The sequence below is a fragment of the Oculina patagonica genome, chromosome 14 (genome assembly GCF_052425735.1).
Source record: "Oculina patagonica isolate OP01 chromosome 14, crgOcupat, whole genome shotgun sequence".
In the NCBI taxonomy this organism is placed as follows: Eukaryota; Metazoa; Cnidaria; class Anthozoa; order Scleractinia; family Oculinidae; genus Oculina; species Oculina patagonica.
In genome coordinates, this window is record NC_135771.1 from 13121437 (window position 1) to 13145882 (window position 24446).

Here is a 24446-nt window from a genome sequence, read left to right on the forward strand (position 1 = left end):
TTATTGTCCTAATAAGGCAGCTTGTTATGACGTCAGAAGCTATTTATGTCATTACCCTTTGTGATGTCATTTGCATTTGTCGTCTGGATTCAACGATGGAGGTCGAATAGTTTGGCGAGAGAAGAAATGCTAAACTTGACTACAAGATGTCAAAGAATAAAGTAAAGCCAGTTAGTATAACGGTACATGAGACCTCGAACACGAGTGAGGAACGCCAAAAATGGGGAAAGAAACTGGAGTTTCTGATGTCCTGTATTGGATATGCCGTGGGACTCGGCAACATATGGCGTTTTCCCTATCTCTGCTTCAAAAATGGTGGAGGTAACCTTACCTATTGTAAATAATGCGGCATTTTTTACTTTCAGAAGTCGTATGCTCTGCTGTAAAAGAAAAGTAGTTTAAAATTTGGTAAATATAGAGTTTTCGCTTTTTTGAACTTGTTTTGCGCAGTTGGCGAATCGCCGCGAAATATACAACCGACGGTAAGAGCGCAAAAATATCCAAGCTCCGGCAAGCACAATAACAAAACTGCTGAACTTTTAGGACGTGTATTATCCATTCTCATAGCAAGCTCAGGAAAACAAACAATCTGAGAAATGTTCGGAGATAAAAATATATGTTACTAAGATACGCGCTAAGCGCGGGAAAACATCCAAATGATGGAAAGCGCGAATAAACATCTAAGCGTTAGCTAGCAAGCGCGGGAAAAAATCAATCGGCAGGAAAACACTGAAAATCATCGATTTCTGCAAGAGGGGAAAAGCACCCAATTGGCGGCAGGTCATAAAATTAAACCAAGCGTTGGCAACGGCAGAAACAGCCAATTAGCTAGCCAGCTAGAAAGCAAATCCAGGCGCGCAAGCGCAAACGCAAGAAGAAAGAAAAAGGACGCGCGCGCTAAGGTTAATATGCTCGCTCAAATAACGAGTTTTCACGCGTAAATTACGCAATCTATGGTAAGCAGTTAGTTTTTACCGGTTAGCTCTTACTGATTTGTGGTCAGTGATAGCTCTTTGACGAGTGTTTCGGGCTGTTTCAGTCTTCCTGAATTTTTAAATCTGGTAATGAAATTGTCTTTGGTTGCATTTAATAAATAATTCTTCTTTTTAGTTGCGCGCTTGGTCGCGTAGTTAATTTGCTCAAATGACAATTTTTGAATTACGCGATATGAAGTTATCTTAGCAGTTGAGTACAAAACAATAGAGGTCGAATTATTCTATGTTGTCCTAGTCAAAAAAGAGTTTAAATATATAGGATGTTGTCCTAGTTCTTCCCGTCGCTTTAAAATGGAGCTGAAGTCTTCGACTCAAAGCAAGTAGCACGAAAAGTGGGGAAGAAAGCAGACGTTATCATATGATAAATTCTACTTTCTTTCCCAGTTTTCGTGATAAATTATCATATCGCACATCAGTTATGCCGTCCTACAGGTAACATAACTATTGTAAATTAGTTCTAGTATGATGTTTATAACATTTAGAAGGTTGCACGCTTTGCTGTAACGGAATCTTCATATATGTCCAGCTCCGTTCTTGTAACAATATTAGGTTGACATTAAGGTAAATGCAAGGCGTAAAACAGACAAACGGCAGCAAATGAAAAAAACAAACAGCCATACGGCAGCAAACGCGAAAAAAACATTCAATCGAAGGCAAGTGCTGGAAGACATGAAAAAAAAAAAGAAAAAAAAAAGAACAGCCATACGACAGCAAAACGCGAAAAAACATTCAATCGTAGGCAAGCACTGGAAGACATGAAAGTCTTCGGTATGTAGGGATAAACATCCAAACAGCGGTAAGCTTAAGCACAAAAAAAATGCAACCAGAGACAAGCACGGAGAAATCCAAACTGTAGCAAGATCAAATAAGGCCTACACAATCCGTTTTTGTTTTTGTGGTAACGAGAAATGAAAAAATTTAATATTGACAATGCCCATTTTTTGATAAAAGATGTCAAATTTTATCAGACATGGTCACATAGCAACGGGACGCACACCATGCAATGCGAAGAGCTTTAACGGAATTAATTCTTTACTCATTCAAGCAATGTGTAGAGCTTTGAATCGTTAAAATCTTTCCTTATCAATTCACGCGTCTGTTATAAATGAAGCGATAGCTATAACCAGTGATTTTAAAACCGGCCCGTTTTTCTCACATTTCTTAACATGTTGTATCTTTTCTCCACAGCATCGTTTTTAATTCCTTATTTTCTGACACTCATTACTTGTGGAATTCCACTTTTTTATCTCGAACTGGCTCTTGGACAATACCTGAGCCTCGGTCCCGTCAAAGCTTGGGCAGTGGTTTGTCCCGTGCTCAAAAGGTATGTCATATATAGAAGAGTGTCTAAATAGGAACGCTATGCGGTATTGTTCAGAGCATAGTTATAAGCCCTGGACTTATACAACTTCGTAAGGGGATTTGGGTGGGCTTATAAACGGAGGGGCTTATATCAGGGAGGGCTTGTAAGCGGAATAATAATTAAAAAAAAAAAGGTTTCGAAACGAGCCACGGGAGTGTTGATCAAAATACGTTTTGAAGTTGAAAAGTCATAATAAAGTAACATTTAGCCCTGTTAAGTACTATCATCTGGCAGAGGGGGGCTTATATCCCGGGAGGGCTTATAATCGGATGTTTTTTTTTGTTTCCAGATAGATGCGCCTATAACCAGGGGACTTTTAAGCGGGAGGGGATATAACCGGAATTTTACGTTATTTAGCCTGTTACGCAATGCCATTTAATGTTCATAGCTCAACTTTAGCTTCATACTATCAGGAGCTTGGGCAACCTGTGCAGAATCGTGCTAAATAAGAAATTATCATCTTTTGCAGGGCTCGGAGTTGCGATGGTGATAACCTCGCTATTAATATCTATTTATTATAATGTTGTGATAAGTTGGAGCATCTACTACTTGTTTAACTCGTTTGCTCCGGAGCTTCCATGGAAGTCTTGCAGAAATCCGTGGAATACTGCAACTTGCAGGTAAATAAAAAGAAGTTGAAAAGATTGGAATTAGTAATAATTATGTGTCTTTCTCTCCAAATAAAGTTAAATAAAGGGAGCTTGCCTTCACCTTTTTTACCATCCAATGAAAATTAAAATGATTTTTTTCTGCAGAACACTTTTTTTATTAATGAAAAAATAACTACAGAAAATAATATGTTCCTATCAATAAAATCGATTTATTACCTTTTAACAAAAATCTTGAGGTATATACTTCTCTAAATTGATCTCTAAATTGATCACATGCTCAAGTCAAATAAATGCCAAATATTCTAGACAAACCAAAACCCTAGTCGACAAGAACAGAGATAAGCACAAATACACTGTCTCGAAGCCATTTCTTCCAAAAATGCGTCAGACCGCGATGGTTTTAATTTGAGTAATGCAAAGAATGTTTATATTGTTAATTTCATCTCAGAAAACTTATCCAGCAGTGGCGGTAGTTAATCTTGAGCTTTACATCAAGGAGATAAATGTTGTTCGACATGGCAGTTGCACAGCTTGCTATACGAAACTGTCCACACGAAATTTGATGTTTTAACAAAACTTAACTCTCTTCTTTTTCGTTCTGAACTTTTCGTGCCGACTCAAATGTTTTCGCGATTCACGTGACACTGATCACGCAACTTCGGATACGTCCACGCGAGAGCCCACGCAGTTTTGCGTGTATTCGCGCGGCTTGTGAGGTCGAAGATGCCGTGAATTTTCCTATACACATTTATACATTAATCTGTTACATTAAGTGAAAAAACTTTGTAACTCTCCTGTATATATGCCCTTCTCTTAATGACTTCCCGTTTTCGTGGCAGCGAGCCAATCGTGAGCGCCACAGGCGGATATACGTAGCGGGGTTCTGTGGGTACCTCTCTCATTGGTGGAAATTTTGAAAACATAAGTTATCTGAGACAGCATTTCGTGCGTTTTGTCGACCGTTTGTTAGGAACAATAAAGACAGGTCAAAACGTGAAGGTAACAAGCGACAATAATTCTAGTTCATTTTTAAATTCAAATCATATTTTTCGAAACAGAACCTAGAAAACGTAATTTACAATTTATTTAACTAACAATGACGGCAGTACAAAGTAGAAAGACAGGAAAAAGATAGTTTTCTTCATTTCAGTGTCCTTCAAACTGATAATTACATAGAATCAACCAGAGTATCCGTTTGTCGATGGCCTCTCTTTTAGCACTGTGGCAAACTTGATCGACTTCTTTCGTGAATTTTTTTCCCCCATCTTTATTGTAATCCACTTTTTTTTTCTTGGAAAAGTGATAATACATCTAAATCTGTTAGGCGCAAACATCCTTGAAAAAAAGAGAGGGGATCATATGTCGGCTTTACGTATGTGCCGCGGAATAGGTTTTGGCTTTTGATAGAGGTCCGCAATTCTTTATAGGGTGTTATTTTGCCCTTTTTGGCACTGTAATCCCTGCGTGAATCCTTTAAAGTGTATTAGTTGAAGCTGTAGTGCTTAAAACGTCCACAACCATTTAATTTCATATTCTTTTTTAGTGAGTCGTGGGGCAATTTCACATCCAACTGCACCATTTCGGTCAGTCAACCGCTTAACTGCCGCTTACCGATGACCTCTCCAAGTGAATAATTTTGGGAGTAAGTTTCGCTTGATGTCATTATTGACACTTGATTAATAATTTTTGTTTGTATTTGTTTTCTGTTAAAAACAAAATGCAAAAACAAACGTAGAACCGACTATTCGTTGTGGACGGAAATCAACGCCACTTACCCGTTTATATTAATATCACTGTTGCTAGGCGTTATATTCTCGCCATGTCAAATGGCATTGATGAACCAGGTCAGATCCGTTGGCCGCTGGCCATTTGTCTGCTGTTCGCTTGGACTGCAGTATTCTGTTGTCTGCACAAGGGAATCAAGTCTTCTGGCAAGGTAAACGCATGCGCAACAGATCAACTTCAATTACGTTTTCTTGCTTTCCTGTTTGGCCAATTTTTGCGATCGAAAATAAGCTTTTCTGCTCCGCTTGTAGATGAACCAATACACTAATACAATGTGAACAATCTACGAAACGGGATTGTTATATCAGAAATGTTATATGTTTTCCAGCAAATCCACATTCGTGAAACTTCATTTTACCAAATGGCACAATTTTCTAGGCATTGGCTTTGTCATAAAAATATATATAGCCCATGTCCGCTTGGTCCTTTTTGATTTTAAAAGTGACTAGGCTGGATTTTCATGCTATAAAAAGCTTATCGCCTTTTCCCCTGCTGTTCACAGGTTGCTTATTTTACCGCCATATTTCCGTATATTGTACTACTTGCCCTACTTGTCCGGGGGGCCACTCTGCCTGGGGCAGTCAACGGAATCATTTTCTACCTCAAACCTGACTTCAACAAGCTTTTGGAGCCACAGGTAGAATGAATTATGCAATGATTTCACTTCCTTACACAAAAGCTTTAAATTCATTTTTAAACCAAATACCGACTGCCATTTAAGAAAATAATTTACTTTGGAAAATTTCTAATGCCCTCTTTAGGTTTGGATCGATGCTGCCTCGCAGATCTTTTTCTCTCTTAGTGTTGGTCTTGGAGGACTTGTCACTTTTGCCAGCTACAACAAATTTCACAACAACTGTGAAAGGTTAGTGAAATGCACTACCTAAGAAAGGTTGAATTTTTGTCTCCCGCTCACTGGACGTTCTTATCCTGATCTTGAGAGAGGTCTGGGATTCGGCCAGAAAAATCCCATGCTGATGACGTAAATCTTCTGAGATCCATGTAGTTCGGTTTTGAATTCTCACGCGCAAGTAACAACCAATCAGAGAGACTACACGGATCTCTGTGGAGCTGAGCCATCAGTAGGGGACACTACTGGACCAACCTGTTACACATACCTGATAAACAGGTCAGTACTGATATGAGGTCTGATATATTGCACTATGTGTTACTTATTTTCTCAGGGACGCTGTTGTTGTAGCGACAATCAATTGTTTGACCAGCTTCTTCGGAGGATTTGTTATTTTCAGTGTGATTGGGTTTATGGCGCACTCACTTAATAAGGAAGTGTCAGAAGTAATTTCTTCCGGTAAGCAGTGTAATTGAACAATCTTTGTACATTTCGCATGAAATATAGGAGAGGAGAATGGGTCCTTCTCCTCACCCGGAACAAAGTTGCAATTAAAAGGGCGTTGCTTCTTTTAAAAAAAGCGTCTATAGAAAACACTCTGTTGTAGATCTACTGCAGAGTGTTTTCTATTTCTTTTTCAAACACTTTCATTTGTTAACTTGTAGGACCTGGGCTTGGATTCGTTGCCTACCCCGAAGGCATTGCTCAAATGCCTGCTGCTTCAGTTTGGGCGGTCGTTTTCTTCTTTATGTTGTTTACTATCGGAATGGGGAGCCAGGTTAGTGGCAAGACTTTATGCAATCACGTACGTATTTTTTATCATAAGGCAACCGTGCATGCTCGATAACTAAACGTTACCGTCTAAGCTTGCTCTGATGTGAAAGTTAAAGAGTTGACGAAAAAACGATGGTTATTTAATTCATCATCAATTGATTTATTGATTGACTTACTGACTAACTGATTGACTGATTGATTGATTGAGTTGACTAGTTGATTGATTGATTAGATTGATTGATTGATTGGCTTACTGATGGACTTATTTACTGAGTAATTGAATGATTGATTGATTAACAATTTAACCTTCCCGTTATTTTGCACTTCTACATATTTACTGCAATTATTTCTACACTTTTCTTCAATCAGTTTGTTTTTACGGAAACAATCATGGCAGCGCTGACAGAAAGCTTTATCAAACTACGATCTTATAAGGGATCCTGTCTACTTTTCCTGTGTATATTTCAATATCTCATCGGACTTTCTTGCGTCACCCAGGTATGTAGACCCCTCGGGACATATTTGCTCGTATGAACACGATCAACAGGTTTAAGTTTTATATATATACTTAACCTAGCATGCGCTCCTTGTGAGTGCGAACTGATTGTCTTAAGGCATCTTATACACGGGTGTTTTACTCCACGATTTATGTGTTATAACTGCGAATAAGAACATTTAACAAACAGATGAATTGGTAGAGTAGTGACATTTTCTCAGGAAGAAGAATACGTGGACTATTCATCAAACCCGTCATTATCAAATTAGATATTTTCAAAACGCAAAGCAAAAGGATTGGGTGTCCCCAACAAAAAATACTGGCATTCATTTCTGAAGCACATTTCTATATTTCCAATTCCTTTAATCTTAATAGTTGGCTTCGTAGTTGTAATGAAAGGATTCTTATTTTTTAATTTTTATTTGCTTTTTTATCCTCAACAGGGCGGTATCTATGTTCTCAATATATTTGACAGCCAAAGTGGCGGATTATCTCTCATGTTTGTGGTTATTTTTGAGGCTGTAGCCGTCAGTTGGGGATATGGTAGGTAGTAACATCTGCAGAGATCATTTTTTTTAAAAAAATCTTTCTACAGTGGTATAATGATTACGTTTAAAAACGCATGACGTTGTTAATGTCAAATAATATTTTTTGGCTGTCTTGAATTTCCATTACAAGAGAAAAAATGCGACATTTTAATTGGTCCTTTGAATCCGAAGACAGATAAATTGTGCACATCCCCGATTTTATCCAACAACTGTGTAAAGCATTTGTCTGCAATAGATCTCAATGCTGAAAAAGGAAAATAGGAAGGAAAAGAAGGTCAAATTAAATTCTAATAACTTCAACTTACGATTTTGTTTTTGAGCTTAATCGTCCGAGGGAGATCGAAATTGAACGTGAATGTTGTATTGAAAGTGCATTAAAGTATAGGGAATTTTCTATTAAAATCGTAGTTCTGATCTAGTAGTTCTATTACCCATACCAAGTCTTGCATGTGCCAGACGCCCTTGAGTAATTTCTTGCTTTGGTTTTTGAAAGAAAATTAACATAACTGTTTTAAATTTCTTCTTTTTACAGGTGTGGATAAGTTCTGCGAAAACATCAAATCGATGATAGGCATGAAACCTAATATGTATTTTATCATCTGTTGGAAGTACATAACACCTATAGTTGGAATGGTAAGACCATAAATCGTACATATAGCGCATATCTGTTTATTTTAAAGTACACGGAAGACCGCCATGGGATAATATATATTCATTGTGCACGTTGTCAATTTTCGTCTTAGCTAATCAAATTAATTTTTTTTTCGTAGAGATAAAGCCTTTACCAACGCGGCATTAATTTGTGGTCGGGATTCGGTCTATTGTAAAAGAGGGAAAAAGATATATACATTACTCCTTTGGGACAAATGTGTTTTTGGCTACCACGGCAAAGACTGCAAAGGTCGTTGCTAACTTCTATACTTCTGCACGAAAACTTAAAATCGAGGCGCAACCAATCTCTACGAAATTTTCTCAGGAGAAATTACAGTTGTTGGTACAAAGTTCACGTTTTCAAGCCAGTCAGCACACGTGTTATACTTATATTTTTTAATTTTCTCACCGTTTAAAACTAGGGAACATAAGACTGCAGAACAAAATGAACTTGGTTCATTTTCCTGGGAAGTATTACGTTACCCAGTGGAAGAGAATCACATTCGACGATATTCATAATTGTTTTTTCTTTCCCATCGGGTATAGTAATTTTTTCTTTTGTTTTCTTTAAAAGTTTATCTTCCTTGGAAGCCTAACCCAATGGAAAAGGATAAGCTTTGACGGAAACGTTTACCCCGACTGGGCACAAGCTGTTGCGTGGCTATTGGCGCTTTTATCATTTTTGGCGATTCCGATTGGAGCGATCGTCACAATTGTCCATCCAAAGGGATCCTTTAGAGAGGTATAGTAAATGAGTTATAATCTCTAAGGGCCTGAAGCACCATCATGCGCATTTATAAATCTGCAAACTGATCCATCATGAAATGGAGAATTCTGATTGGTTCCTCAGCAGTCCGAAAATATTTCTAATATGAACCGCTAAGATGGACCATTATAAATTAGTTTGGCTGAATTGCTTTCTTAAAACATGGTATAAATAAAAACATTTTTTTTAAGTTTTGCCAAATACTTGCTACAAAACTTAAAGTTTGCAAAGAAATTACTCCTATGGATCCAAATGACAAAACTATAGCTTCCTTGCAACCAAATGTGCCACCCGGGCGTTAATTACAAGAAAACGATAATAACTTTGAGAAATACCTATGTTCAGCCCAACAATATTTCAAAAACCCAATTACTGCAATCTGTTTCAATTTTGGTCACTTTTGGCTATCCGTACCTTCTTTTGTATTTGCTGTGTTATTGAAATGTTCCTTCACTGATTTAAGAGATTATTTTTTTTATTTCACCGAATTTGATGGTCATTTCGATGCCTACATTTTTCCAAAATCCGTGTCACAGTCCCTTTAAGTAAACGCATTTCTTATGAGTATGTCTGGCCGACAGTTGGTTGAAGTAACTTCTAGGAAAGCAGCTTTAAAATGCATGAATGTACTTGCCAGTTATGACTGCCTTATTTATCAGCAAATTGGAATCTTTGTTTTATACAAGTGCTTGCCTTCAGTTTGGTCCACGAAACTTGCAAAAAACAACTCGACCAATGTTGCTATAATACCGGACTTCACCTTAGTTCAATTACATCAAGTTTTTGCGAGCAACTTAAAGATGATAACATTGGCAAAAAAAAGATTTCGCAGTATATTTAATGATCTCTTTACGAGGCCTGAATGGAAAAGTAATATCCGTTTTTTTCATCTTCCTAGCGATTAAGAAGAGCTGTGCGTCCAGATATCTCATATCTAAATATGGTTGTCGAACAACACAATCTTGGGCCCAAAAGGTAAGGTACTGTCTTTTGTAAGTTAGAGATAAAGATGAAATTTAACGAGGAAAGATTTGGGGCCGGAAAGAAAGGTTGGGGCCCGGAGAAGGCGCAGGCGCATGCGCAGACAATGGCACGCGTTCCGATTCTGGGATTCGAAAAGCTAGATTGGTCATTGATAGCTTAGTTTGTTTCTTGCCCCCGGGTGGGGAAAAGGTCCAGAAATTAATGTTCTCCATTTGGTCATTGATGCCTGCATTTATTTCTAGTTTATAAAGCATGATCTACAAGGATCGCTGCGCCACCTTGGACGAAATTTTTTCTAAAGGTTGCCCTGACAATTCGCCAATACCCATTTGCCGGGTTGTTCAAAGCAAGATTGAGCTAATCTAGAATTAACGTGAACTATGATTCTAGCTTTTTTTAACTTTTCAGTGAGATTTTCTGTTTATATTTTCTGTCCTTCACAAAACATAAGCAATTTATAACGGAATCCACCAAGACTTCGAGTAAAAATTGGAAAAATTATGTACAGAAATTTTTTTGCAAACTTGCAAACTTCTGTGTGTGTTACTGTTTCAAATATCTTGTCAGAAGTCATTTCCAACAACACCAAACATCGAAAACAAATTTCGATCTTCCACTGAATTCTACTGAATCGCTTAAAAGACGTTTTTACAAAATAGCTACACGTGGGATTTTACCTATAGCTTGTGAACTTTGAAATTCATTTTCTCAGGCTCTGATAAAAAAAATGCTGTTGTTGTTATCACGGATAATAACTTACATCCTTAGATTTTTAAATAGGTCGAAAATAACGCAATAAGATTTAAATTATTCTGGTACTTGATTATTGTCCAACTAAAATGAATATTAGTCGATTTCCTGATGGATTTCGTCTTAAACCATTTAATACAAGAGTAATTGAACCCTTGACCAACTATTATCGATCCTGGGCCTGGGATAACAATCCTGGTGTTTTCTAGTAATTGATATTTCTTTAATGCAGTTTTCAATTGAGTGTGTAAAACCAAAATCAACGTAATCAATTTGGCCAAACACAAAAGACATAGAGAATCCAGTAAACCAATCAAAACTCGAAGCTAATACATATTCCGGCACGAAGCGCGGGAAAACGTGCGCAAGCGAGTCACGATTAGTTTTGGTTTTACTTTTGATTGGCTGAGAAAGTGGTGCGAGAGTTCTAAACCAATCACTGAGCGAAGTAACGCAGAACCAATGCAAACGCGATTTACTTTCGACACTGAAGTGTAAACCGCTCTATTATTAATTAATTTAATATTTAATTGACATCACCTTTAATTCTTATCTCATGGCTTTGTCATATCTTGAACCTCATTTTTTGTTATCTATTTGCTTTTCAGTAAATGTGTAGAGGCTTGTACAAGAATTGATATTGATCCTGTAGTCTGGGATGAAAACATTCCTGAATCTACCGTGTGAGGGTTGGCTCAAGGAATAATAATAATAATAAATAAATAATTTACTTATATTGCGCAATTATCAATTTAAAAATTTTTAATTGCGCATTAAAATATAATTAAAAAAAAAAAAAAATTTAAAATTTAAATTCAAAAAAAAAAAAAAAAAAAAAAAAATAAAAAAAAAAAAAAAAAAAAAAAAAAAAAAAAATTTTAAAAAAAAAAAAGTTTTTGTCTTTTTTAAAATTTTGAGAGATGGTTTTTTTTTTCATGAAGATCCTCCAATATTTTGGGGGGGCCACAAAAAAAAAGGGACCCCCCCGGGGGGGGGGGAAATAAAAAAGGGAAAAAATAAGGGGAAAAAAAAATGAGTTTGATGTATTTGGTGATTGCCATATGGAAAACCGTCTTGGAAAAATTTTCCCCTCAACATTTTATTTTTATCACACAAAAGCAACAACAACAACAACATTGTTTACTTAAGATTGCAAAGCTGAGAAAAATAAAGAACCCATTGAATGAACAGATAGCCTGTTTAATTGTGTTTTTTTTTCATTGAGCTACAGCTTTAAGAGACACTGTCACGAGCTTCACTTCAAAAATCTAAGAACCTAAAGACGAATAGAAATCTGCGAATAGTGGTCCAGTTTTGCTCCAAGGTACTATGCCAGTGTACTGAAGCTATAAACTGGTGATATCTATGCTATGCCATCAGAAACTTTTGATCTCAATTTGAAAAAGTCAAGCTATTTGCCCTTGTGGCCTGGAAAACAGCTGAAAAACTTACAATGGCTCCCATCTTCCTTCAACACAATTTGCTATTATATCTTCACCTTGATGTTCTAGCTTAATAGCTTAATAGAGAAGGAAGTTAATGTATTTGTTTATTGACATTTGTAAAACTGCCCTGGACAATTGTTTTCCCGCATTATTTTCAAAAAATTTAATAATACAGATAAACAAATGCCCAGGACGGTTTTTTATCACGCTGATAACAATTACATTGTTTATTTACTTATATACAGTTATAAAACTGAGAAAAATAAAGAACTCATTGAATGAATAGATAGTTTTCAATTGTCTCGTTTCCTGTCAATATTGAGCTACCTTAACCCTATCCAGACCAGGGGGGAAGTGCCAGCGCTGACTTTGAACGCTTTTAACTTTTTCAATATTCAACCAATCGCTGTCAAACTTTGCGAGCTTATCTAAAATTTATCTGGGAATCATTTGGTAGGATAGGTTGTTGTGTCAGGAACTTGACGTCACCATGGCAACGGCATTTTGACAGGCAATTATTTTCACCTTTTTACGGTTTTTAGGCACAGTTTTATTAATTTTGAGTACTTTGCAGTAATTTTGGGCGGTTTTCTGACGTTTTGGAAAAATTTCGAAATACAAGATGGCGGACCCAAGATGGCGGCTGTTTTCACATTATGATGTAATTGTCACGTTATGTGACGTCATCATCCCACGTGACGTATACCAAAAGATAGATTTACGGACATACTATATATCCTCTAAGGTTTCACTGTGATTGCTTAAATATTCTGGAAGTTACGGAGGAGGGGGGGGGGGGGGGCGGAATCGCCCCCCCCGGTCTGCAAAGATCCAAAAAAGCCCGGTCTGAATAGGGTTAAGTAATTATGTCCAGTGTGCCCTTGCCATGAAAGGTTTGGTGAGCGTAAATCCCGACAGCTATCCTTTTGCATTTCTAGTTGGATTTGAAAGCTGTCTTCGCATATTCAATTGGAGCTACATCAACAATAACCTCCATTTGGCGCGCAAATATGCAAGGATATTTGACCCCATACAGCATCTGTCCCGAGAATCGAACAGTGACCTTCGAAGAACAGATAATGTCCGAGAACAAATATCCGTGCATATTTTTGAAGCCAAATGGAGGCTGTTGTGTTTATAATCCTTCAAATATGTTTACACAAGTCCGTTCATTTTAGGAGACCTATAAACAGTAAAAATGTGACATTTGCCAAATTACTTTTCTCTCGAAACGGAGCTTTGAGTTATAGCAACTTATCCAGTTCTGGTTATTAGCCGAACTGGTTTACGTAAGTGATGCCACGACACTTGGCCCTGCACAAGTGTGAAGTTCCTCCAAACTCTATACTACTGAGAATATTTTCAGTAAAATACCTCAGAGTACAGTGTTTAATTACAACAAGGTTTTTAGGGTTGACCTAACACGCCGCCCCTACTCGAATGTGGATGATTAAGTAAATAAAGTGAACTCATAATTGAGAAAAGTTAAGATTTTCGGGAGAATTTTTTCAACAAATTAAACAGTTCAATGTTTTCATCAATTAAAAGAAGCTATTCCTTGAAATAAAATACCATTTTGATAAAAACACGAGAGCCTGGGTCACAGAAGGAAAAAACATGGTATAGAGGGTCAAAAAAAAAAACATGGTGATAGAGGGCCAAACTTTTCTACTTTATCTTCCGTCTTCTGCCTTGGAAAAAGTTCACGGAAAAATTCTCGCTGCTTTTGAAGAAAAGTCCTTTATCATCAATCGACAGGAATTTTGAATTTATTTGAATGGATTCAACGGGTAAATGTTAGCGTCCTTTGGTTCAATTGTTATCTTTGCTCTGTGAACGAACAGACGTGTTGTAGCAAATCGTACAGAAATTTCTGGTCATTCCGGGAGAAACGGGAAAAAAAGATGATACCTCGGAAGGTATTTCGTTTTTTTTATTTAGGAAAATTGCTAGCGGATAGAGACGTTTGGTTTTCCCCTGGACAACTGGTTTTTTCCGTACAAATGGAATGCGCTCTTTGTTTGTTTTGTGTTGTCCGTATTTGGAGTTAATAGTTGAACTGAATACAAAATTCTTTATGCGCGCAAAAAATTAGAAAGCTCAAAGCGTCGCATATTGTTAAAAATTGCAACAAGTACATTCATGTCGTTTTCGGCGTTTAGGCAGTCGAAGAGAAATGTAGGGCGTATTTATTTGCAGCATACTCATATACTTGTCGCATTTTTTATGCGTACCTTGTTTCAAATAGATGCGTTGATTACCCCCAAATTCCCAAGGCGCGTACTAAAAGCCTTGCCATAGCTAAAGAATTTTTTCTGTACTGACCATTTCGGCAGAAAATGTCACAAAACAAGTTTGTCGAGCAGTGAATGGAAAGTAGCCCGTCAGAATATGAAAGCACGGACATGACCTGTAACTTTAACCCTATTCAGACCGGGGAGGGGGGGGGGGGGGGGCTTTTGAGGCCCGCGCTGACTTTGAACTTTTATAACTTTTTTAAGATTTAACCAAACGCTGCCAAACTTTCTGAGTTTTCCTAAAATGTATCTGGCAACAATTTGTTAGGGTTGGATGATGTGTCAGGGACTTGACATCACCATGGCAACGGCATTTTGACAGGCATGTTTTCCCAAATTTGTAATTTTGCGTGTTTCTGTTAATAAAAATCAACTAAAATGGAATTATTTTTACATTTTTACGGGTTTAAAGCACATTTTATTTATTTTGAGTACTTTTCAGTGATTTTGGGTGGTTTACTGGCATTTTGGAAAAATTTTGAAATCCAAGATGGCGGATCCAAGATGGCGGCTGTTTTGACACCATGATGTAATTGTCACGTGATGTGACGTCACCATCCCACGTGACGTATATCAAAAGAAAGAGTTTCGGACATACAATACATCCTATAAGTTTCATGGTGATTGCTTAATAATCTGGAAGACTAGGGGGGCCCCCCGCAGGGAGAAGGTCCAAAAAAGCCCGGGAAAGGGTTAACGTGGAAGAAGTGAGAGGCAGGAGGCGAAACCGACGACCTTAAGCCCCAATTGCCGCCTGTGCAAACAAATGCAGACAGCTGCAGACCGGCAGAATTTATTTTTTAAGTTTAGATCTTGTTATCATTACAATTATTGGGAGCTAACCTTAAACAGGCTAACGGGAGCGTTATTTAGGCTAACCGAAATGGAGGTCTGCAAGTCTACAGTCTGTTGCATTTGTGGCACATCGATTGCACGCTGGTGGTTCCAAATTATTCATGGCAGTTTAATATCTTGGATCAGTATAAAAAATACACAAATGAAATCGAAAATTAAATGATAATGAGAATTGATAATGCTGGAAAAAATTCTTTGTATTGCAAGCTTTTCAGAATTTTTGCCAAGCAGGAAATTTTCAATTGTTAGGTAAAGGTATTCTCTAAAATGAGATTTTCCCCCGAAACATCAACAACAGCGATGAAGACAATAAACAAACAAACAAATAACGAAAGTGAATTTTAAAATTCCTTCAAATTTCTAAGAGTAATATGAAATTCCCAAATAATTTAGTCTTCGACAATTCTCGACATGTCGCCTCTTTTTTATTGCATGGAAAATGGCCCGCAAGAGAGAAAGCGAAGGCGAAGCAAGAGAGACCTTTGTGTCTCTTCTTTCTCCTTTCCATTTTCCACCGGAAATTTTACGACTGAAGTTTTTAGCAAATACATCCTTGTTGAGCATTGCTAGGAAAAGTTAACTGGGGCAACCAAAAAAAAAAATAAAATCAAAAACATACTTATCTTCACTGATATTTGTTTAGGCTAATGTTGTGGAGCAGGTTCTGTACTTCTCCTTTTAGAGTTCAGAGAAAAGTAGAATTTACGAGATACTTGGGCTGACTGGCTTTCTGAAGGTTTCAGGACTTTGGAAAGCCAAGCGTATTGTAAGAAATAAAATTGAAAGTTGAAATCAATTAATCAATACATAAATCTGTAAATCACTAAACATGGCTCACAAACGTTACCTTGTGTTGTTTTGTGTCTTTCTACCGGTTTTTCATTGCAATTTGAGCTTTTTTCTTGGCCATTTACACTGTAGCGTATATAAAAAAACTGCGGATAGAGGCGGGAAAAAATTCAGAACTGCTTTGAACAGGAACGAATGCACAGATTACTAGCACTGCGCGAAAATTATACAACAGACTGTCTGTGGGCGAAGACCTAGGGTTTTTAGAACAATTCAAATGAAAGCTTTTGAGTGATAATCATTTATGAACAGTGTATTTCTAAATTTTATATGTAAGTCTTTGTACGAAAATCGATCTATAAGTATGAGAATGCAAATGAACGTTGTCGAGCGATAATTTCAAGCGGTACTGGTTGCTCAATATTTTACAAAATAAAAATCGAGATTTCTATTTAGTTTTGAACTTGAAATACTTTTTGGGAAGAGGATAAGAAAGCATTTCGCTGATTCTTGCCGTATTTTACGAATTTTACGTGTTTTGGTTTCTTTTTATTTACGAAAACTCCAGTTGATTATGAAGTCAGCATCGGAAACTACTAGTATTTACCATTCTTCTTCCTACAGTGCATGTGTGAATCTACAAAATGCTTGATATTTATTATCCCTTTTTCATTACGTCTGATCGCCGATCTACAGCATAAGGGATCGCGAATTCATTTTTCGAGAACTGCAAAAAAAGTCGAACATTTCAAACAAAGAGAACAGGCAGGATTGTAGGAAGTTCTCGGCCAAAGATCAGCTGGCCAACCAAAATATTGCGTGATAGCTTGTATCCAAATTTAATTGCCGTGATTTAAAAAGCTAAACAAAATGGCGTCTCAGTCAAATTGATTGCGTCAATGATACACCGTTGTGACGTCAGTGTGACGTCAATTGGGAAACACAAATGCCATTTTCAGCGGCGGAAGTTTAAAACTTGCACGATCTTTTTTTACAAAATTTAAAGGAGTTTTATAGGAAAGAAAGCTCTATTTCTTTATAACCTGTGTAGGAAATATCGACTGAATTTTAAAGAAGGTATCTTATAGGATTTATTCGTTTAATGCGCGAACAAAGTATGTTAGTGACGTTACTAATTAAAGTGTTTGACGTTGTGCTCAGTATTGTAAGTGGGCGAAAGCTTTCGAGTCAATTTAACCAAAGAATCAAATTAATTTTTGTTTCGTTTTTCTTACTCATACTTATCTTTGTACAGGAAGTTTTGTTCCTTTATAGGTAGGAAAGAAGACCGACAAAGGAATAGCGCTTGCTTATTTGCATCGCCCAGGGAACGAATTCAAATCTTTGGCGCCGAAGAAAGTGCAACTCGTTAAAAGGGCTAGTGCATTAAGGAAGAACAAAACTGTTGTGATTTCAATTAATATGATAACAAGACCATGGAACAATTTTGAAAACAGTAGTGAAAGCGATGTTCTTGTAACACATTTTTTTAAATACCAACATGAAACTAAACTGATCCTTTTAAGTTAGTTATACATCAATATGTTTTAGATATTGGCGTATTTTCTAGTGCATATATTCTATCGCGTCTTAAACTATGCCTCTTAAATCCATCTCAATTTACTATGGCCCTACGCAAGACAGGAATCCAAATGTCACATTGTGGTTTTATTCCAGTAGGAAATTGCTGTGATCGGCATTGTTTTAAAGTGCAAGAACTTCCTCAATTTTACCTTAAAATGCATTAGCTCCCAAGAGAGGCAAACTGAGATGTACGAAGTTGGTATACGTAGTTAACGAAGAGCTTCGACGCCCTTCACTGCAAGCTATTAGAGGCCTTAATTTGTTCAGTAAAATGATGTACGAAACAGCAGATATCGTGTAGTGCATGTACTGCATATAAGACGAATGCCTAAAACGGAATCGATAAAACTTAAATCACATCTTCTGGAGTTGGGTTGAATAACTGAACCAAGGACTTCAGTGAACAATGCGAAGAACATACGCTCCGAGCCTTATTCACGTGGCAGCAATTGCAATGCTGTTAAGCATTTTCTTTGTAGGAGAAATCAGTTCTGTATTTCCAGGTGGTGGAACAGATCACACTTCATACTGTGCATTGAATCCAAGAAACTGCCAGAGAAAAGACAAAGACGGACAAAAACGACAAATGAGACAGGTACTTTTACTTGCATATAGTTTATTTGTTAATAGAGTATGAAAATGACTCTAAAGAACATCATCCTGTAGTACTCAAAATTTGGGTCAACAACGAGGAGATGATTTAAAAGCAAACCTAGTATTTGGTTTAATTCACACTTTGGTTACTGCATACTGGAATTAAGCCATAAAGGAACTGACATTATTTGCCGAAAACTTTGTTATGATTTCTTGCTTTGTTTGTTTCATTCCTACAGGATTATGCGTGCGATATTTGTGTAAACTTTTTCTTTTAATATATATAGAAGAATGGTTTCAATTAAACCAAAATATTACGTTCGCTTTTTATTTATCTTCGCGTTGTTGACTCAAATTTTGAGTACTACAGGATTATGTTCTTCGGAGTCATTTTCATTTGTCGGCTGGGCCATTATTTTAACTAAAAGGGTAGTTTTCGGCGAAATTTTAACAGAACACATTTTTTAGATCTAAAAGGATATTTAATTCCCTCTTCTTTGGGGCGACAGACAATAACACAATATCATGGAAAACAGCCCACCGCATGCAATAACAACATTAAAGACACATTCAGCGTTTTCGGTTGAAGTGTGTACGCGTAAAAAGCGATAAGAAAACAAAAAACGGCGTATTTTTAAATCACTGCATATGCAAAAGGTGGTTTGATTGACCTTTGCGCATTCTCTATATCCAGGCACCGCTATGTGGTCTGCCAGGCCTCCAATCGTTCTTAGCTGCTCCCCCCACTTCAGAGTAGTTTTACCTCAGAGCTGTTTATTGGTATTTTGCAGATGGACCGTTAAACGGCACTTACTAACGCTTTGTTAGTTTTTGAAATATTACAATGAACAAGTGCGCTCGGCCTCGTGATATAAGCGGGAGCATTTTTTAAGCCAACATCTCGTGTCGGAATTCACGGCTCGTAAGCTTTTGGACAAACTTCCACTTGCGGCCAACAAAATGGTTTAAGATTGGACTCAAATGAGCTTAAATCTGATTTTTTTTCAAATGGAAAATGTATTTCATGTACACCTAAAATTAATAAAAATAATTCCATTTTTAACAAAACGTGACGTCAAATGGCAAGCTATCGAAACACATTGAATTTGGACATTCCTAGAGCTTATTTTGAAGATTTTTAGACGCATACAGGAATACCACATGGTAAACATAACGATACGAAACACAAAACAAAACGCGCGTTTTCATGCGATTGGCAACGGTAACGTGTTTTCGCCCGGTTGGCATTATTTGCATGTTTTTCCGTGCTTGGCGCCGGTTGCTTGTCATTGCCAGATGCGATGGCTCTGCTAAATGGTCAGCATAAGACCTTCTTCGAAACGTGAACTTAAATGTTACTATTTTGCACCTTTTAGGCGGAGATCATGTGCTCGAGGAGAAAAAGGAGCCTGTGCCGAGCCGTTCAGGATTACTGCGGCTATCAAGTGGAGCTTGGTGACTAGAACAAAACAAACAAACAAACAAACAAGAAATAAATGAATCGGCAAGCTGTAAAAACAATGAATTCGTGTTAATAGAATAATTGTAATTGAAGCCATTTTAACATGAAGTTCGTATTTGTGTAACAAATAACGATAGCTCTTCTTAAAAACTGCTTTGTATGCTTGATAACTAAAGAATAAATATTGCATTGCATGAATTTGTTTGTTCAAGCCCAGTAATGTTTTGAAAGAAATTGAACGTCCGCATTATGAAGGTCTTTTCAGCCGGATACTTCCAAAAAGGAATGTCGGCTGCTGCGCACACGTCGTTTTCCATGGGTTTTGTTGGTTTTTTTTTTTGTGCAGTTCGCGAAAACTTAACCCAGTCTTAACAGTAATCGATACAAAACATTTGGTCAAGTTTCCGCAAACCGTATTGCATTACATGGAAAATTGCATGGCTGATTTAGTTAATTATTTTAAAGGGGTTATACTCAAGTTATACGTGAGTAACTGTGCCACGGATTTTAGCAAAATTTAGACATAGAAAATAGCCTCCAATTCGAGTGAAGTGTAAAATCAACCACTCAAAACAATGAAGAAACGTACATTTCACTGTGTTGTGGATATCTGAAAACTGTAAGGCTGAACAGCTTTCATTAATCCCGTTGTAATTTTAAATTACGACGCCAGGTAGCCGCGTGGTGAGCCCAAAGAACGTCTACGAGAGACATATTTTGTTTGTAATGACGCTATGGTATCAGAAGTTATTTGCTGATAACATTAAGTTTCATAGCGAGTTTGCCACATATGGCAAGCCAAAATAGAGAAAAAACTCACCAAATTTCGCACACTTTTTACGTCTTGTAAAATCAAGATATGCATAGGCCATTTTCGAGTTACCCTTTGCCTCCGGTTCAAAACAGATCTACGTGCGAGACCATTCAAATGAAAACGAGTTTGATTTGCAAGAAAATGGACTTGTAGGAGAAACATCATTTTCATATGAATGGTGTTGTACGTAGCCTCGTTTTGAAACAGAGGCAAAGGGTAACTCGAAAATGGTTAATTAGCGGGTGACACAAAAAATGGACTCGTTTTGCAGGTTGTTGATAAAATGTTTATTTCCTCTCCTTCTGACTAAATGACTGTCATACTATTAGCAAACCAGTAATAAATCGTGTAATATTTACTGTATATAATATTGTAAAGGTATATATTGTACATATTGTAAGTACTGCAACTTAACTAATAACTTTTAATTTGTTATTTCGCCTCCCCCTGACTGACTGACTGACTTACTGAATGACTTATTGAATGACTGACTGACTGACAATTGTTGGCAAACATTTGAGCAGTTTTGTAAGCATCTATAAACCATTGTGTTTAGTACAATTTATAAACCTGTTTGCTCCTCCCATTTTATTTTTGTGGTTTTATTCCGCTGTACTTTTTAGTTGCGTGCTCTGGTAAGTTGTACAGTAAAAACCTGCGAGTAAGAACCTAACATTTCAGGGCCTGTTAGGCTAAAATTTGCAAATTATAATTAGGAAACAGGTTCTTATTTTCTAAAACTGATTGAAAATGTTTACTTTTGGGAAAATAAGTTTGGACAAGGCATTATTGTACATGTGTATAATGTTATGATTTTCTGAATTATCAGTGCTTCATTTTTACATAAACACTTGTGTGGTATGCAAATTATATACAAGGAATAGGCCGAATACCACTAAAAGTTCTATTTTCAAAAATGTAAATGTTTTTAAGAAAATATAGGAACCTACTAAGAACCTAAATAGCCTAAATTAGTGTTAACCAACATTTATGTAAGAACTTGTTTCGGCTAACATGGACAAATTGTGCTTGTTTGTATTTTTTGCTGGTAAATAATAATTTTTTTTTAAAAAAGGAATTAATAGCGAGTATTTGGCACCACTTTGTAAAATATAACTAAACTCAGAATTGATTTCTTAGAAGACACAAAATGCGATCGTTTGAAACCACTAAGCAGGCGCAGTAAATACGGAAAAAAAAATGTCAAAAAAGGAAGAAAGACTATATCATTCGGAACGTGGTGAGAATTAAATTTTTGGAAATAGCCATTTCTTAGACACTCCTCGGCAATTGTTTCTGCAAAATAACCATTCAGGTAAATTTTTAATCAATTGGTAAAACAAAATTTTTAAAATGTGACAAAATGTCAAACAAGCAATTTGTTTGTTTACAGTTTTGACATTTTACGTAAGTGGGCTGTCGAAAAGGAGAGAGAGGTCCTTATTAGTAATATAACTACTGAATATGAAATTTGCAGCTAAAATTTGGAAAAAACGCCATTAACGTATTGCATATTTTTCTGAACAACTATTTTTCTGGTGAAATTGGTGACAAATGCATTCCTTCTTTAGAAAAAACTGAGCCTCCCATGCAGTGCTGCCATGTCGGGTCGGACATTTTGGTCGGTATTCTATGTCAATACCATGGTCTATAGATTTTTCACTGACCTATCGGAGCGCGGGTAGTGTCTCAGTTATTTTATAACTGAGACACTTCGCAGTTTGGTGTCCCAAAGTGTACATTTCAAACGCTCAAAAGTATACAGAAAGTCTACAGGACGCTGCAGCTAGACTGGTCTGCATATCCCACACATATGAGCACATCACACCGCTGTTAAAAGATATACATTGGTTACCTGTTAAAGAACGAGTGAATTTTAATATTATATTACTGACTGACTGGCTGACTTTTCACCTTCATACATTAAAGCCAGCGACTTGCTTGAGATCTGAAAAAAAAAAAAAATCTGCTGACCGGCCGAAGATATGAATCAGAAAGCTACTAAATGGAACAATGTACTTGATGACGTAAGACGAGCCAATTCGCTGGACTCTTTATATCACTTTTGACATCGCATCTTTTTAACCCTTGGACGTGCAAGTAAATTCACACCCCCACCGTGGTACAAGAGGAGGGGGGGGGAAGGGTGGATGGAGCCCCCCTACGGCTTTCGCACTATTAGGGCACAGCAAAATTGTTTTGTACTGTATAGAAAGCCCGTAGCTTACTTTGCAAGATAACGTAATTTTTTGTTGGTTGTGACGTCACATGACGTCAATAGAACCGCCATCTTGGATCTGCCATCTTGTATTTCACAATTTTCTAAAAAAAAGTCAGAATACAACGGAAATTGATGCAAAATTAAACCGGGATGCTTATGAAATGTGAAAATAAACAAATCGTACGGTTTTATTGAAAAAAAAAAAACTGGAAAAAACGAAGAAATAGATAAAAATGGCAATTTTTGGCGAGACATACTTGAAATTCTGACGTTGCTTTGGGAACGTCAAATGTCATGGACACATGGTCCAAAGACGCCTTTTTAAATTCCTATGGAATAACAAACAAGATAAGATTAAAAGGACGAGCCTTTATCAGGATTTTGAAAAAGGTGGCTTACGCATGCCGGATATTGAAACTATAAATAAAGCCCTAAAATTAGCATGGATCCCTAGACTCTTGAGGACTGGAAATTTTAACTGGAGGACAGTCCCAGACATCAACAAACATGGTGGTCTCGGTTTCCTTTTGTTGTGTAATTATCGAGTGAAGGACTTCGATCATCTCCCTCTCTTTTATAGAGATATTCTTCTTTACTTCAATGAACTCAAGGTCCTTTATAACTATAATAACTTCAGTGATATGATTCTCTTCAATAACAAAGACATACTGATAGGTGGGAAACCTTTCTTGTTCAAAGAATGGCTTAATAAAAGAATCAGAACTATAATGCATCTTTTAGATATAAATGGCGATTTTCTTTCATTTGAGGATTTTAAATCTAAGTATTCTTTGAAAAAGACTAACTTTCTTCATTACTATCAAGTAACCAGTGCCATCTCCAATCATTTACTAGCAAAAGCAAAGAATACAAAACTCTCTTTTGGAGATCACGCGAATTTAAATTTTGACTTGGCCAATTTTTCGCTTGACGATAATACGAGTATAGATCTTTATAAGATAAAATCAAAACAATTTTATTGGCTCTTAATTAATAAAATGTACACTAATTTGCCGGCTGGTCCTACACGTTGGACTAAGTCAATAAATCCCATTAACTCGACGTGGAAAGAGATATTTTTGTCAGGTCGGAGGTCGTGTAAAGAAAACAAGAAGCTTGAGAAGCTTGAGAAGCTTAAAATCGGGCGTTTAATTATGAGCTATCTGTTTTGACTTGAAAGGCAGGGTACAGTACAGTAAAAATCACTGGAAAAACAGTCACTTAAACCTATTCAGGCCGGGGGGGGGGGGGGGGGCTTTTGAGGCCCGCGCTGACTTTGGACGCTTATAACTTTTTCAAGATTCAACCAAACGCTGCCAAACTTTGCGCGTTTATCTAAAATTTATCTCGCAATAATTTAGTAGGATAAGTTATTGTGCCAGTAACTTGAAATCACCATGGCAACGTCATTTTGACAGGCTTGTTTTCCCAAATTTGAATTTTTCATGTTTCTATTTAATAATGAAAATCTGGAATGTTTTCAAAGATTGCATTATTACTTAATGGCATAATGGTCTCAATTTATAAAAATATATTTCGCACAATACAAATAAACGATTGAACTAGACGTCTAGAAAATATAAATTTGTAACACTTAGCAAAGTGCAGCCTTTTCGCAATACTTAATAAAGGCGGGGTTTTTACCTGAAGACCAATTTTTCCAACGCTTTAGGTGGCTGACGCATTTCAGTATTTTCCAGCCCTTACACTATAATGGAACAGTATACAACTCCTAATCAGGTAACTACTATTGTCAAGAAAATGATTACAACTTATTGACCAATGATTAGTTATTTGTTTCAAACCATTACT

The 24446-nt window shown here is 36.8% G+C and overlaps 1 long non-coding RNA gene and 1 pseudogene across 2 annotated transcripts; both read left to right on the forward strand.

Annotated features, from left to right (window-relative positions):
• Nucleotides 1–76: 76 nt before the first annotated feature.
• On the forward strand, nt 77–12272 carry LOC144637550 (sodium- and chloride-dependent GABA transporter 1-like; annotated as a pseudogene). The gene is made up of 16 exons (XR_013567739.1): nt 77–321; nt 2184–2316; nt 2826–2978; nt 4513–4611; nt 4773–4905; nt 5257–5391; nt 5516–5619; nt 5939–6063; nt 6270–6382; nt 6748–6876; nt 7318–7417; nt 7955–8055; nt 8648–8815; nt 9738–9814; nt 11182–11274; nt 11605–12272. The product of XR_013567739.1 is annotated as a sodium- and chloride-dependent GABA transporter 1-like (transcript).
• Nucleotides 12273–17872: 5600 nt separating this feature from the next.
• LOC144638044 (uncharacterized) lies at nt 17873–19797 on the forward strand. The gene is made up of 2 exons (XR_013567849.1): nt 17873–18138; nt 19514–19797. It is a non-coding gene; the product is annotated as an uncharacterized LOC144638044 (long non-coding RNA).
• Nucleotides 19798–24446: the final 4649 nt, after the last annotated feature.